A 14,725-nucleotide genomic window follows, 5' to 3' on the forward strand; every position below is an offset into this window, starting at 1 on the left:
TTTATCTGGACTTGGGCCTTCTACAAAACCAAATGAAGAGGAGGCTGGGAAATGTGTGCCTTTTGGACCTAACGGATAAGGGGGAGGGTAGAGCCAGAGAATGGAACAGTTTGAGGACAACCTAAAACTGTGTATGGTTTTGTGTTTTCCATTGTGACATGTCCCTGGAACACCAGGGATTCCTGGAATACCAGGATGCAAAGTTTTTTAAAAAATACTTTTTTTTACTCTACATATTTTTTTCAGGAAAAAACAAATCATTCTCACTTTAGAGAGAAGTAAAGTGTAAACCTCAGACTGTTATAAAAATACTGGATGCCATCCATGCTCTAGATAAAATGACTGGTTTGAATTAGGGGGATGAAGATTTCAAAACAGCAGTTTTCACAAAATAAAATTAAGCTAGTGAATTTCTCTTGAAGATTTGTCTTGAAATTTTGTATACAGTGAAACTATTTTGAAAAGCATGTCAACATTTAAATGTCTGAGAAGAATTTACAATTTAATGGACCCCCTCCCCTGAATCTTTTGGTGCTGAGAATAATCAATCACCTTTTAACCTGTGTGATATTTGAGTACTGATTTGTAGTAATGGATTTGTTGAAGCAGGCAGAGCCAAACGAGAGTTCAAATACTGTATGGTAGATTCTTAGTTATCATTTTTAAATATAGTATGTTCTCTTCCAATTACAAAATAATATGGGGTTCGTTGTAAAAAATTTGGAATGTGCAAAAAAGTATAAAGAAGGTAAATTTATCCAAAAATAAGCTTTCTTAAACTTTGGTGCATGTTCCTCCAGTCTTCTTTCTGTGCATATCTAGTCATTCAGTCATCGAACAAACCTTCATTAGGGATCTACTGTATGCAAAATATTGTTAGACAAATGGCAAGCAAAGAGGCCGTGGTCTCTACTGCAGAAAAGACAATTAAGCAAGCCATAATAATAAAATCTAGTATGTGCCAACACAGGGAAGTACAACGCTTAGGGCACTAATAGCAAAGGGGTTTCACCTAGTCTGAGAATAAACCAGCTCTAAAACATGCTTTTTAACCGCTGCCTAGGTATTGTACTTTATTGACCCCACCTCTTAATACTGAACTTTTAGATTGTGCGGTTTTATTTTTTTCACTATTATAAATAATTCTGTACTGTATCACATATAATTCAAACATTTATGCTCATTCTTTAGAATAAATTCTGAAAAGCAGAATTACAAAATTAAAGGGAATGGTTATTTAAAAGACTTTTGATACATTTTCAGGCTGTTAGGCTGAAAATGTTACCTACGTTATTTTTTCTACAACACTTGCCACAGTTTTTTCACATGGCAGGGCCCTTCCATCCTCTGAAGATCTATTTCACAAATCAGGATTTAAGGACTTTCTTGTGCAAGGCCTTTGACACTCTCAATGCACCTTGTGTAAATAGGGAAAGTGTCCCTCGCTGGGCGGACACAGCCTCGGGACCCACAGTTTGACAAACAGAAGGTGTATGCAGAAACAAAAGGCCCCTCAGCTATTAAAAAAGAGTGTGTGTGTGTGTGGGGGGGTGCCTTCTTCTGAGAAGATGCAATCAGGGTATATGACATGACAAGCAAGCATTTTCACCCCTACTCCTTCCTCAGCAGCTAGCCTTCTGCAGTGCACAAACTATACAACTGTCCACAGCAGCCCTGATCTTCCTGTTTCTTCTCTGATCCTGTTGCTTGGCCTGGACCATCTCCCCAGCCTCTCTCATCCCATCTAGAAAACTCCTACTCAGTCTTTAAAGGCACAGCTCCAACATCAGTCTGTGCATCTCCTTGCCCTTCTTCTCTGCTTCCTCACCCTCAACGAGGCCACCCTCTGTTCTCCTAGCCTTTCGAGCTGTGCCTTGAGAGCAGGAAACTCTTCTAGTTAGCTTTGCCCCCCCCAGCGCAGCTCAGGCCAGACACACTGAAGGTGCTTCACTCACATTTGTGAAAGAATGAGTACACTGTTACTGTACTCACTACCTTAGGTTTTCATAAACTTTTATTCTAATCAAAAATAGTTCTTTGTAAAGTATTTGTATGAATATAAAATACAATGTTCATTTATATTACTATATAATTACATTCATCACAATATATCATATGAAAATATAAAAGTCACTTATAACCAAATATCCAATCAAATATGAACTCCTCTGTAACATTTGGATTGAGGTCCTTTTAGATTTTTTTTATTTGTTCGTAAGTATATTTTATTTTTACCAAGATAGAGTCATATAACTCTTTTTGTTCTGTGGCTTTGTTTTTCAGTTAATAGATCAAAAATGATCCTCCACAGCTATATCTATAGATCTGTATTGGTTTTCTCTCCCAAGGGATTAATAGCCTTCAATCACATAATTATGCCATAGTTTATATACTTAATTTTCTCTACCGCTAAAAATTTAGGTAGAAATGCTATGATAATCAGTCTTATATACTTTGTTCGCTTGTCTCAATATTTTCTTAAATTCTTAGATACGAAACTTCTCAAAGTGTATGCCCATTTAAATCGTTTTTAATATATATTGCCAAGTTATCTCACACTATTATGAATGTATGTGTGCCTCTGTCCTCTAAAAGAGTGGGGCTCAGTGAGGGCAGGACCGGTATCTTATGCATCGTTATACATCCAGTGCTAGTACTCAGCAAATACTAGATGCTTAGTGTTTGTCGAATTAACTAGGAATTGAGTGATTCAAATAAGCAGGCGTTCATTCGATGAGCAAAATCCTGCCAGTGTGGTTACAGAAGTCTACAGTTGGTACTCTTGGCCCATTCTGAATATCTATAGCCTAGTTGGTAATAATATTTTACATGTTCATTTCTCAGAAGGAATTGTTTTCTATACAATGCAGAAAACAAAAAATCATACATTGAGTTTTTCTGAAAGCATGGCGATGGTTAGTCATAAAAATATACATCATCCGAGGGTTTATAGGCTTGAAACAAGGTACAAGGGCAGTGAGCGAATGTGTGTGTTTATTTCAGAAATCTATTCTTTATAAACAAAATAGAATATCTTCCAGCTGAGATGGCTTTTAGAAGAGCCAAGCTAAGTCCCTTTCGGTGCTGTGGTTTCATGGTCTGCACTCTGTAATTAAATGTGTGATGGGGTTGGGCACCAGGTATGCCAAAGTAAACAGAGAGGAAAAAACGCAGGACTTATCAGTGCCAACAGAGTTTGAACCTAGCACTGAATTTCTTATTCCTGATTAACACTGTGGTTTCCGTTCCAGACTTAAATGTGTAACTTTTAAAATTTGTTTTAACTTTCATGATTTCTAGATATATAAATAATCCAAATTCATTCCAGTAGTGTCACTATCAGTTTTATTATGATTCTGAGGCACAGATGTTCAGGGACTTGCTTAAGATAAGTAAATAAGTTGGAAATCATGGAGCAGAATAGTAACTCAAGCTAATAAAAGCAAAAAGAATGCTGCTGAAGATATCTGAAAAAGAAGAGCACTGAGGGATCTTTCTGGATTAAAATGTATTGCAAATCTACTGTAACTAAGACACTAGGCACAGATGCATAAATCCAGAAGAAATAATGCTTGTGTGACTTTAATACATAGTAAAATTAGCATTTATATTAGGGAAAACTGCGGCTTATTCAATGAATGGTTTTGAAACAACTGGTTGACCATGTGGAAAAAAGTAACAGTAAAGCTTTAAAGTCCAGATGTGTTATATATTTAAAGTAAAGAATTAAAATATAAAATTATCCAAAGGAAATATGGAAGATTTTTAAAAAGTTTTGGAGTAGGGAAGGACTTTCAAAGCATAAAACAAGACTAAGAAATTATCTAAGCCAGAAAGAAAAGAATGAAAAATTTGACCGTACAAAAAAGTGAAATGCCATTATGGAAAAATAAAACTCAATAATAGACAAATAGCAAAAAGTTATGTGGCGGCGGTGGGGTGGTGGGAGGGGAGGGAGGAGTGGGGAGGAAATTTGTAAAACAGCAGACAAAGGGCTGCTACATAAAAGATCTTGTATATCAATCAATTGGGAAGAGTCCGACGACTCAATAGAAAAATGGGCTAAAAAGACTTATAAACATTTTTTAAATGCTTGATATTATTCAAAATTACTTAAACACAAATAAAAGCAAAACAGAGTGTGATATGTTCTCATCTACCAAACTGTCAAAGATCAAAGTGTTTCATTTACAGAGTGTTAGCAAGTATTTACTCATATGTGGTTAGCAGGAATATAAATTAATGCCAGTTCTTAGGAGGTTAATTTGGCAATACTTCTTAATTTAAAATGAAGATATCTTTTAAGAGTTGAAGTATTGGAATTTACAGTACAGATACAGACACATCTGTATATGCAAAGATGTAAATGTAAGAATCTCATTGTAGCATTGTTTTAAATAGCAAATTATGAAAAACAACCCATATCTCTATTTAAAGGATATCAGAAAAATAAACTATGGCACACCTTCACAATGAACTACAATTCAACATTTACAAAGAATCATAATGATGTGTTATAAGAAAAGATCTCTGGTCTATAAGGGAAAAGACAAAACAAGGTGCCAAGCAGTGGGAAAATATATAGTCCTGCTTATAATCCTTCCCTCTCTGTTTATTCTGGCATACCTGGTGCCCAACCCCATCACACATTTAATTACGGAGTGTAAATCATGAAAAGGTTCTCCTGAAAGCCATCGCAGCTGGAAGATGTTCAATCTTGTTTTTAAACAGCACAGACTTCTGAAATATCGCATACTCACTCACTCACTGCCCTTGGCCCTTGTTTAAAGGCATGTATCTATATATCCATATATATAACATATGTATAGACACATAGATTCATGTAAATGCTGATATATGCATAGAAGATTTCTGGAATGATGAAGCACAGATTCTTATTGTGGTTGCCTCTGAGGAGGGTGAAGCTCTGGGATGGTAGAAAAATCTCCTTTTCAATATACTTTTTTATGGCTTGAATTTTTACTAATTATATTCATTTTCTATTGCTGGATTACAAATTAGCACAATCTTAATGACTTAAAACAACATCTGTTTATTAGCTCACAGTTTCTATGGATCAGGAGTTCAGTACGACTTACCTGGGTCCTCCGCTCAGGATCTCACGAGGCTGTAAAGTGTCAGCAGGGGTTGCTGTTCCATCTGAGGTTTGAGGTCCTTTGCAAGCTCATGTGGCAATTGGCATCCATTTCTTCAGTTATCGAACTCATGGTGGCTTGCTTTTTCAAGACTAGCAGAAGAGAGAGTCTCTGATCTCTTAGTCCTCTTTTAAAGAGCTCACCTGATCAGGTCAGGTCCACCAGATAATCTCCCTTTTGATTCACTTAAAGTCAACTTTAAGGACTTTATTAAATCTGTGAAATTCCTTCACCTTTGCCTTATTCTGTTGGCTATTAACAAATCACGGGTTCCGCCTGCACTCAGGGCCAGGGGATCACACGATGGCGTGGATAGCAGGAAGCAGGAGTCACCAGGGCCTCCTTAGGATTCAGCCTACCATATCAACATCACCAACTATAAAACCACCATCGCCATCGCACTAATATCTGATACTTACAGAGAGCTTATTTTGTAGTTGGTGGTGTTGTATATATTAAGTCACTTATTGGTCACTTATTGATGTAAGGACTCTTATTACCACCATTTTACAGATAAGAAAACAGAGGCATGAGTTTAAGTAATTTGCCCAGGGTCATAGAGCTTCTAAGTGTTGGAGCCAGCATTAGAACCCAAGCAGTCTACGTCCAGAGTTCTGTGTTCCTTACTACACTCACTATGTATACATTTTTCAGAAACAGTGGTCAAAAATTGTTTAAAAAGTATTCTAATGACTGGGGTTGTATAAAAAATATGCCAACACTTGTGGTTTAACAATCACAGCCTTTATTTTGCTCATGAATCTGTACTTTAGGCAGAGGATGGCTCATGTCTGCTGCACTCAGCATCACCTGGAGTGGTGAGAAGGCTGGGAGCTGGACTCATGTGGAGGGGCTCAGTCCCAAGTCTGGCAGTTGACGCTGGCTGTGAGCTAAAGACCGCAGTTGATTTATACGTGGGCCTCTCCATGCGGCTAGTTTGCCTTCTTCACAGCATGGTAGCTGGCGAGTATCTCATAAATGAGAGAGCATGAACTAGGTGGAAGCTATATTGATTTTTATGACTTGTCTTGGAAATTTATACAGGTTCATTTCTACTGCATTAGATTAGTCAGGATAGTCAAAAAGTCCTACCCAGGTTGAAAGGGAGGGGAAGTAAATGTCACCTCTCAATGGAGAGTGGCAAGTTTCTGGAAGAGCATAAGGACGTGATGTATTGCTGTCAGTCTGCCTTAAAAAGTTGGATCAATTTATTCCTCTGTCTCAGAATTAGTCTGTATCCAAACCATCCCAATGATTTAGCTATTATTTCCTTTAAAAGCATCAAGAAAAAGGCCCCACAATATTGAATAATAAAATATCAAAGTAATATCCATCTTTCTTTCCTCTTACATTTCCCTTAGGGTGAAGAACAAATGAATTATAAACACCTATCAGGTCTTTGCTGCTGGCTTTAAACCTCAACAATTATGTTTTCCTTCTTTTGGCTGACATTTCAGGGAAAAAAAAAACCCTGAGTTAGAACTGTCTAGGACATGTCAGTTCTTATCTTCTAAGAAAATAAGGAAGGGTGAACTAGATGATAACCATTCAGTCATTCATTCATTTAACAAAAATGTTGAGTCCCCACCTTGCGCTGAGCACGGCTCCAGGAAAAGAGTAAGAGATGGAGACAATGTCTTTGCCCTCAAGGAACCGTGCTGGTGGAAGGAGAGAGAAAGAGAACCGACAATTTCAATATTAATTCCTGTGGTAGGTTCCACCACATTCTATTCTTCAGGGTGAGTCCTTGGTTACTCTCCGAAGCGGGGTCAGTGAAGACAACCACCCTTACAGGTCCTCAGCTGGGTCTTTATCTTGTCTGAGATTGATGCTGCCTAGCACCCAGGTCCTCAGAACGAAGGCTACTATTGCGTTAAAATTAGTAACTCAGTTCCCAAACTGTGTGCCAAGGCACTCAGGGTGCTGACATGAACTCTTAGGGGTGTTATGGGATATTCTAAATTTTCGAAGGAACACAGGGACACCATGCAACTACTACTGTTAAGTCATTTGACTCTAACTAAATAACAGGAACTATTTAGCATTTCTTTTTTCCTAGTGGTATGGTGAAAAAATTACTGAGACATTAGAAACACCAACCATAAGCCAAGAAAGTTTGGGAACCTATGGAGAATTTTATCTATCAATTTCCCGGTTACTTCCTTATGTTTTTCTCCAAAGTGAACATACACTGAGATGTTCTTTCTCTGAGGCAAGGCCCTGTCCCTCCTGGAGAGACATCTCCCTAGGCTTTCGGAGGGTATCCTCAGGTGGGCTTCATTTCCAGCCTCTCCCCGCTGCTGCCTCCCTTCCCAAAGCCTTCTTCCCTTAGGACTCCCCTGTTCAGAGCTCCTTCGCCCAGGCCCTGGCACCTCTCTAGGGAATAATCGAGTCTCAGTCCTCACCAGCGGTTTCTGGTAATGCAGATTCCATGTCCATCTTTTCCTCCTTTGCCCAGTTATTGCTCTCAACAACAGCTAAGGGTAGGGGAGAAATCGTGAAGGGCTGTATCAGTTCAGCACCCAAGATTAATTTCCACTTGAATCTCTGATAAGGTAAGACGTTTCTGTTCCTTTCATTAACATATATTTGCACTGGTTTCTTAACCAGTATCTTCGTATACTAAGATAACACTTGCCTCGCCTGAGCAGTCTACATTAACTAATAACAAATGGTAAATGCCCAAGTGTGTTGTAATTTCAGGGCTTCTCTCCTGACCTTTGTGGCGGGGTGGGGGGTGAAGTGGCTGAATAAGGATAGGACAGGAAAAGCGCATAGCGTGTGCCACCCCATCACATTGTAGTAACCACAAAACGGAAGGATGCAGAAGATTGCGCTGAAGCCCTAGCTCTACCCTGGAGGCTGGATTGAGAGGTTTAAAATGACTTTCAGGCAGGACACAACTTGAGATGAGGAGAATAAGAGCTACCCAGACACATAAGTGGGGGAGGAAAAGCCTTCTTTCCAACAGGAACAGCATTTGCCCAAAGGCAAGCCTACACAGTCCATGCTAGGCACAGAAAGTAGTCCAGGGCTCCATGCGAAGAGGCCAGACTTGCTCTAAAACGGCTACAATCAAGAAGAGAGAGACTTGGTTTCCTTTGGTAGGGCTTAGATATTATTTCTAGTGTTTTATTCTTAGATCGTAAGTAGTCCAACTACATAAGTCACTGGCACTGAGTACATAGGTTTCTAATGGATGCTCTGTGCTTCGAACCATCAAAGTCCTTGATGGGAAGTCCACATGGTTATTTGACATCAATTAAAATGCAGGAGCTCTAGGATTCAGCCCCCACATACAGCCTCCAGGAGGAAAGGCAAACCCGGCTGTGCCAGCCTCAGGCTTAAACCTTTAGATGCTTCCCCAGTGCCCTCAGGATAAATTCCCAGCTCCTTCACAGGTAGACGAGGTTTTCCAGGACCCTGACACATCAGCTTGCTCCTCTCCCACCCCTCTCCCACCTCACCCCTCTCCCACCCCTCACCCCTCTCCCTCAAACTCTGCTCCAATGCTGAATCACCTCGGGTCCCACCTGGGAGCTGTCACTCGGAGTGTTTGCAAATGCTGTTCTGCCTTCAGGAGTCTTCCCACTTCTTCCCATCACCTCACTCTCACCTTCACTGGAGCCGCCGCACCCCCCGCCCTCTGCTTTTCTTTTAGTTTTCAGGGACCTCCCCTTTCTTCCTTAGTGGGGCTTCAGAGGTCCCGTGTTAGCTCTCACTATGGCACTTATCACGCTGTACTGAAACGTCCCATCCTCTGTCTGTCTCCACAACTAGCCTAGGAGGTCTTTTAAGGGACTGTGTCTTTTTCACCATAAGAGCATTAGTTTTTAAAACAGGGCTTGTTACATAGTAGGAACACATTAAACATTTGTTCAGAGGTCAAGCAAACCAACATTATGTGAGGGCAAGTATGGTTGGTATTCATTTTCACCGAAAGGAACTATGAATATTTAACTGACTAAGACTTTTATGAATTTAAATCTTTATTTTTTTAATGGAAAAGAGAAAAAGAGTTCGTATAAAGATTCAGTAGTTGTGCATGGGGAAAATAGAGGATAAATACAAACACAAGTGTTAATAGCAAGGGAAAAAAGGGCATTATCATCCTAAGATCAAACTTAACTCTTGCAAGGCTAGTTGGAGGTTATTTCCCCCAAATTTGAGGAGCCCACCGTTACTGGGACAAGGAGCTGGAGACCGTAGAAAGTTAGAGCGGGAGGGGAGTCTTGAAAAGCATCTGGCCTGGACCTCATCAGCTCAAAAAAGATGAGCGATTTGTCCAAAGACACCAGGGCACAGGATTGAAGAGAGAAGTCTCGGGTATGTTGCGGGTGGCTTGTCAGCTCATATTAAACAAATGAAAGCACCACCAACAAAACAAAAATTAAAAAAAAATTAAAAGTAAGCAGAATAATGTCTCCCAAAGATCCCAACATCCTAATTTCTGGCACCTGTGAATATGTTACCTTATGTGGCAAAAGAGGCTTTGAAATATGATTTAGTGCCTTGAGATGAGGAGGTTGTCCTGGATTATCCAAGTGGACCCCAAATATCACATGGGTCCTTAACCTGGAGAACCTTCTCCAGCTATGGTCAGCGGTAGATGTGACTATGGGAGGGGGATCAGAGAGATGCAATGTAAAAAGGAAAATGACCTATTGCTGACTTTGAAGATGGGGTAAGGGGGCTACAAGTCAAGGAATGCAAGAGGCTTCTAGACACTGAAAGAGGCAAGGAAACAGATTTCCCCCTAGAACCTCCATCCAGATGGAAGGCATCCCTGTGGAGGCCTAATTTTAACCCAGTGAACATGTGTTGGATTTCTGACACACAGCACTCACTGTAGGATACTGCATTTGTCTTGGTTAAAACCATTGAGTTTATGGTAATTTGTTACAGTAGCCAAAAAAGAGTAATACAGGACACACACACACACACACACACACACACACACACACACTCCATAACCCTAAGCAGGGCGAACAGCTTCCCATCTGTCTTCTATATTTCTTCTCACTCTTTTGTAGTATTTTTACCCTTTCAAAGATCCCCTAATGTTTATTTTAATTCCATCTTGCTTGGATTATGTTGAGATGGGAGCGTGGGATTTTGCAGAGTGATTTGCTCTGGGTCTCACATCCTAGGAATGGCAGAGCCCTTCCCAGAAGGATAGGCCTGGGGCCCATGCACTCTTTGTGAACCCAGATTGACCAAGAGCACCCCTGTGCCAATTAATTTAGAATCTAGAGAAACACCAGAGTCTCTGCTGGCCAGGGAACTAGGCCTAGCACTGAGAGACTATTGTTATAGACTCTGGGCAAACAGCTGTGGAGGTCCAGGAAGAGGGAAGTATGGTATTTACAAACAGTTTTCCAAGAACAGCAGGACTTCACAGCTTACGATGTGGTCCTTAGAGCAGGCTGTCTTATGAATACTTTTAAGAGCTCCAGCCACTCCCTGTGATTATATGAAATAGCTGAGGGCAGTGAGGTATGACCACTGCCATTTAGATATGTTACACTGCCTGCGGTCTGTTATGTAACCACTATACCACATTTTATACTTTATTTAGCATTACCCGGACATTTAGAGAAAATTTTCTCCCTGCCTTCCATTTTTTGTGCATGGTGTCAGTATCAATGACTTGGGAACCTGTGTGGTACTCAAATTGAGTCAAATCAACATTAATGAGTAAGGGTTTGTGAATTCGGATGGATGGGTGCTTTCTCTGAAAGCTCATACAGGTGTCTGAGGAAGATTAGAGTTCGTGTCAGATAGAGCTCTAGTCTGATACTCCCCTCCTGTCCAGGCAGTTATGGGGCCAAAGGGTTTGGACAGCTACCCGGACCTCGAAGCAAGATTAATTAGTGCTGCTGGGTATGTAAGCCCAGTAACTCCTTGCAAGGTGGGTAAAAAGCGTAAAATGCTTCAGAAACCTTGATTATCATCATCATTCCTGGGAAGTAATGCCAGGAAGGGGACGCAGGTGGCAATGCCTTGGATTTATGCAAAGTGCAAAGTACCTGGGGAGCACGATTATTCATAGGAGTTTCTCGGACTGAAGGCAGGCTGTGAGCTTCCTGCATCTAACGTGGGGCTTAGAAAATTGCTGGAGTCTGATGAAATAGTAAACTAAGTAACAGTCAAAGCTATGTGGGTCTAAATGAGGTGATGAATGCAATGTAGAGACAGAGGCGCATGTCAACAGCTTACTGACCAACCAGGACAGTTAGCACCAGAGTCCACTGTATAAGACTCTGAGGAACAGCGAGTGTCACGTGCTGGTGTCAGGGAGGCCTGCTCTACCGCCTGAGAATTACACTATGATAAAAAAATGGAAATATTTTCAATATAATAGTATACATACTTATTGTAAAAAAATTAATACGTACATATAGAATAAAAGCAAAAGCTCCTCATGACCCTCACTCCAGAGATAACTGCTATTAGCTAACTGCTTCGTAATGAGGTTTCAAATTATTTTCTACACATATATGTGCCTATTTTACAAAAATGGAATCATGCTGTTCTATTACCGGATTTTATTTTTGAAATATTCCATGCAGATATTTTTGCATATCGTTACATGGGTCTGCTTCATCCATTAGTGTATTCCACTGTTTGTATAATAATTCAGGGTACTAATTCTCTAGGTAAAGACTTTTAGGTGGTTTCTAGGTGCTTTTTTCTTTTTCCCTTTAAGCGACCAATAGATATCTTTTTCTTCTTTTTTTCCTTCCTTTTTCTATACTTACCTGTTTAGTTCTTTAGACTAAATTTCTAGAATTGGAATTAGACATTTCTGGGTAAAATGACTTATACTTTAAAAACATATTACCGAATTCCCTCAGGCAAAAAGTGTGAATTTATTGTTCCACACCAACAACGCCCATTCACTTACACTTCCTGCTGACACTGGGTGTTCTCAATCTTTCTAAAATTTGCCAAACTGAGAATAAAAAAAAAAAATCATTGCTGTTTTATTGACATTTTAATTAGATTCAATATTTTGGGATTTACATTTAAATAAAAGTTTATTTCTATAACAACAATTACAATACCTATAATAATTTACAATAATTAGAAATAAGCATTTCTTGATGTACCTGAGAGGTAAAAAGCACCCCTATAACAAAATATCTATAAATTCATAATGAAACTGGATCAAAATCAACCTCTTACCACATCTACAGATTTCATTAGAATTAAATTCAGCATGTCTTTTATCACATGAAATAGACCTTAAAAACAATATCAGTTTGTCAAGAGAAGTAGCAAACAGGTTTTTCCAGGAGATCCTAAGACTAAGAATATTCATCAATGTGGAATGATTTATAAGCTATCCTGCCTGAAGGCAAAATAATAATTAGATCTCTCTGACATCCTGTGAAGGTACAATTTTGTGTTTGGTGCATCACATAATGAGATGAGAATATTAGTAATTAGGAAAAGAAATTCCTGGCGGAGGAGAAAAAAATGGCGTAGATGATAGAGGCTCTGTTCATCCCTCTGGTGACCAAATCAAAGTTGTGACAGAAACAAGGAGCAACAGCAAGGAAAAATCACCTGGGATCTAGATGAACAAGCCATACAACTAGGGAGAAATCCAAGAAATCACCCTGCAATAGCAGAAGGTAGGACAGGGCAAGGATGCGGGGCTGCCGGGTCTCAAGCGGCTGAGTGAGATGGAGGCTGCAGCAGCGACAGCGGCAGACACCTCTAAAAGGGGCCGCATCCGCAGGTGGATTTTCGTGGTGTCGGACCTGCTCATTCTGAGCACCAGTGCTGATTCCACTGCGCACAGCGGGCACCAGGGACTTACAGGGAGACATGTTGGAGTGAGGGCCAAGGCGAGACTCGCTTGGTATAGAAGTGCCCGGCGGTATCCATTATTTCCTGTTGAGCCCTCCCCGCCGCCCAGTGTGTGGACACAGCGCTGCCACTGCCGAGAAGTCATTGAACTGGATAACAGAGATCGCTCTGCCCAGAGGATTCCCTGAAACCCCGCCTCCCCCAACTCGGGCCCCACCCAAGCCACATCCAGGTATATCTTCAGCAAATCAGGTGTTCCTTGCTGAGACTCACACTGGTAGAGGTAGCTGGCTTCGGTTTCTGGTGTGGCCTTTGAGGCAACTGTAAGCACAGCATCTGTGGATTGCTTGCTGAATGTTAACAGCTGGCCCCGGAGGGGTATAGGCTTGGGCTAAGTTTGGCCTGTTGAACCCCTCTCAGGACTGTGCCACTGGACAGCTACTTCACAAATCCACACTAATAAGACCAGGAGACTTAGGAGCTTTGCTTAGTACATAGAAACAGACACGGAAAGGCAGCCAAAATGGGAAGACAAAGAAGCAGAAAGCATATGAGAGAACAGAACAGAGATCCAGATATAATGGAGTCAAGTAATCTAACAGATGCAGAGTTCAAAACACTGGTTATAAAGATGCTCAATGAACTTTTGGGAAATGTAGACAACTCCAACCAAGAGATAAAAACCATAAAAACAGAAATGGAAATTATATCAGGGAACCAGTCTGAAACTAATATTCTCATCTCATTATGTGATCCACCAAACACAAAATTGTACCTTCACATTATCTGAGATGAGAAGTGTATTAAATGGAATAAAAAAAAGGAATAAACAGAGTGAATAAAGAAGAGGATCACATGCCCTATCTAGAGGACAGGAAAGCCAATCAGGACACCTAATCAGAATGGCAAGAAAAAAGATGCCAAGACTATAAAAATAATTTAAGGAGGATACAGGACACTATTAAAGCTCCAAATATTCGTCTGATCGGCATAACTGAAGAAATCAAGATGCTGAACAGCTGTTTGAAGAAATAATGATGGAAAACTTCCCTAACTTGGTGAAGGAAATGGACACAAAACCCCAAGAAGCTCAGAGAATTCTAAAAATCAGGGATCCAAAGAGGCCCACACCAAGACACATCATAATTAAAATGCCCAAGGTTAAATACAAAGAAAGAATATTAAAAGCAGCAAGAGAAAAACAGATACCTATAAGGGAACACCTATAAGACTGGCAGCTGATTTCTCAAAAAGAAACTATGCAGGACAGAAGGGCTTGACAAAATATATTTGACAGGGTGAAGACCCAGGATATACAACCAAGAATAATTTATCCAGCAAAGCTATCATTTAGAATTGAAGGACAGAAAAAGAGCTTCTCAGAAAAAAATAAGCTAAAGGAATTTATCACCACCAAGCCAGTATTACAGGAAATGTTGGAAGGACTTGTTTAAGAAGAAAAAAAGTATCGAAAACAGGAATAAAGAATGGTAGCAACTACATTCCTATCAATAAGGACCTTAAATGGAAAAGAATTAAGTGCTCCAATCACAAGATAGAGTGGCTGAAAGGATAAGGAAACAAGACCCCTACATATGAAAAGAAAGGGGATGGAAAAAGATATTGCTTTGATGGACCTAGAAGGTGTTAAAGTCAGATAGAGAAAGATAAACACTATATGATTTCACTTATATGCGGAATCTAAGGAATAAAAAGAAACTAATAAAAAACAGACTCACAAATATAGTGGA

This window comes from Pteropus medius, unplaced genomic scaffold, assembly GCF_902729225.1.
Source record: "Pteropus medius unplaced genomic scaffold, Ma_sr-lr_union100, whole genome shotgun sequence".
Taxonomy (NCBI): Eukaryota; Metazoa; Chordata; class Mammalia; order Chiroptera; family Pteropodidae; genus Pteropus; species Pteropus medius.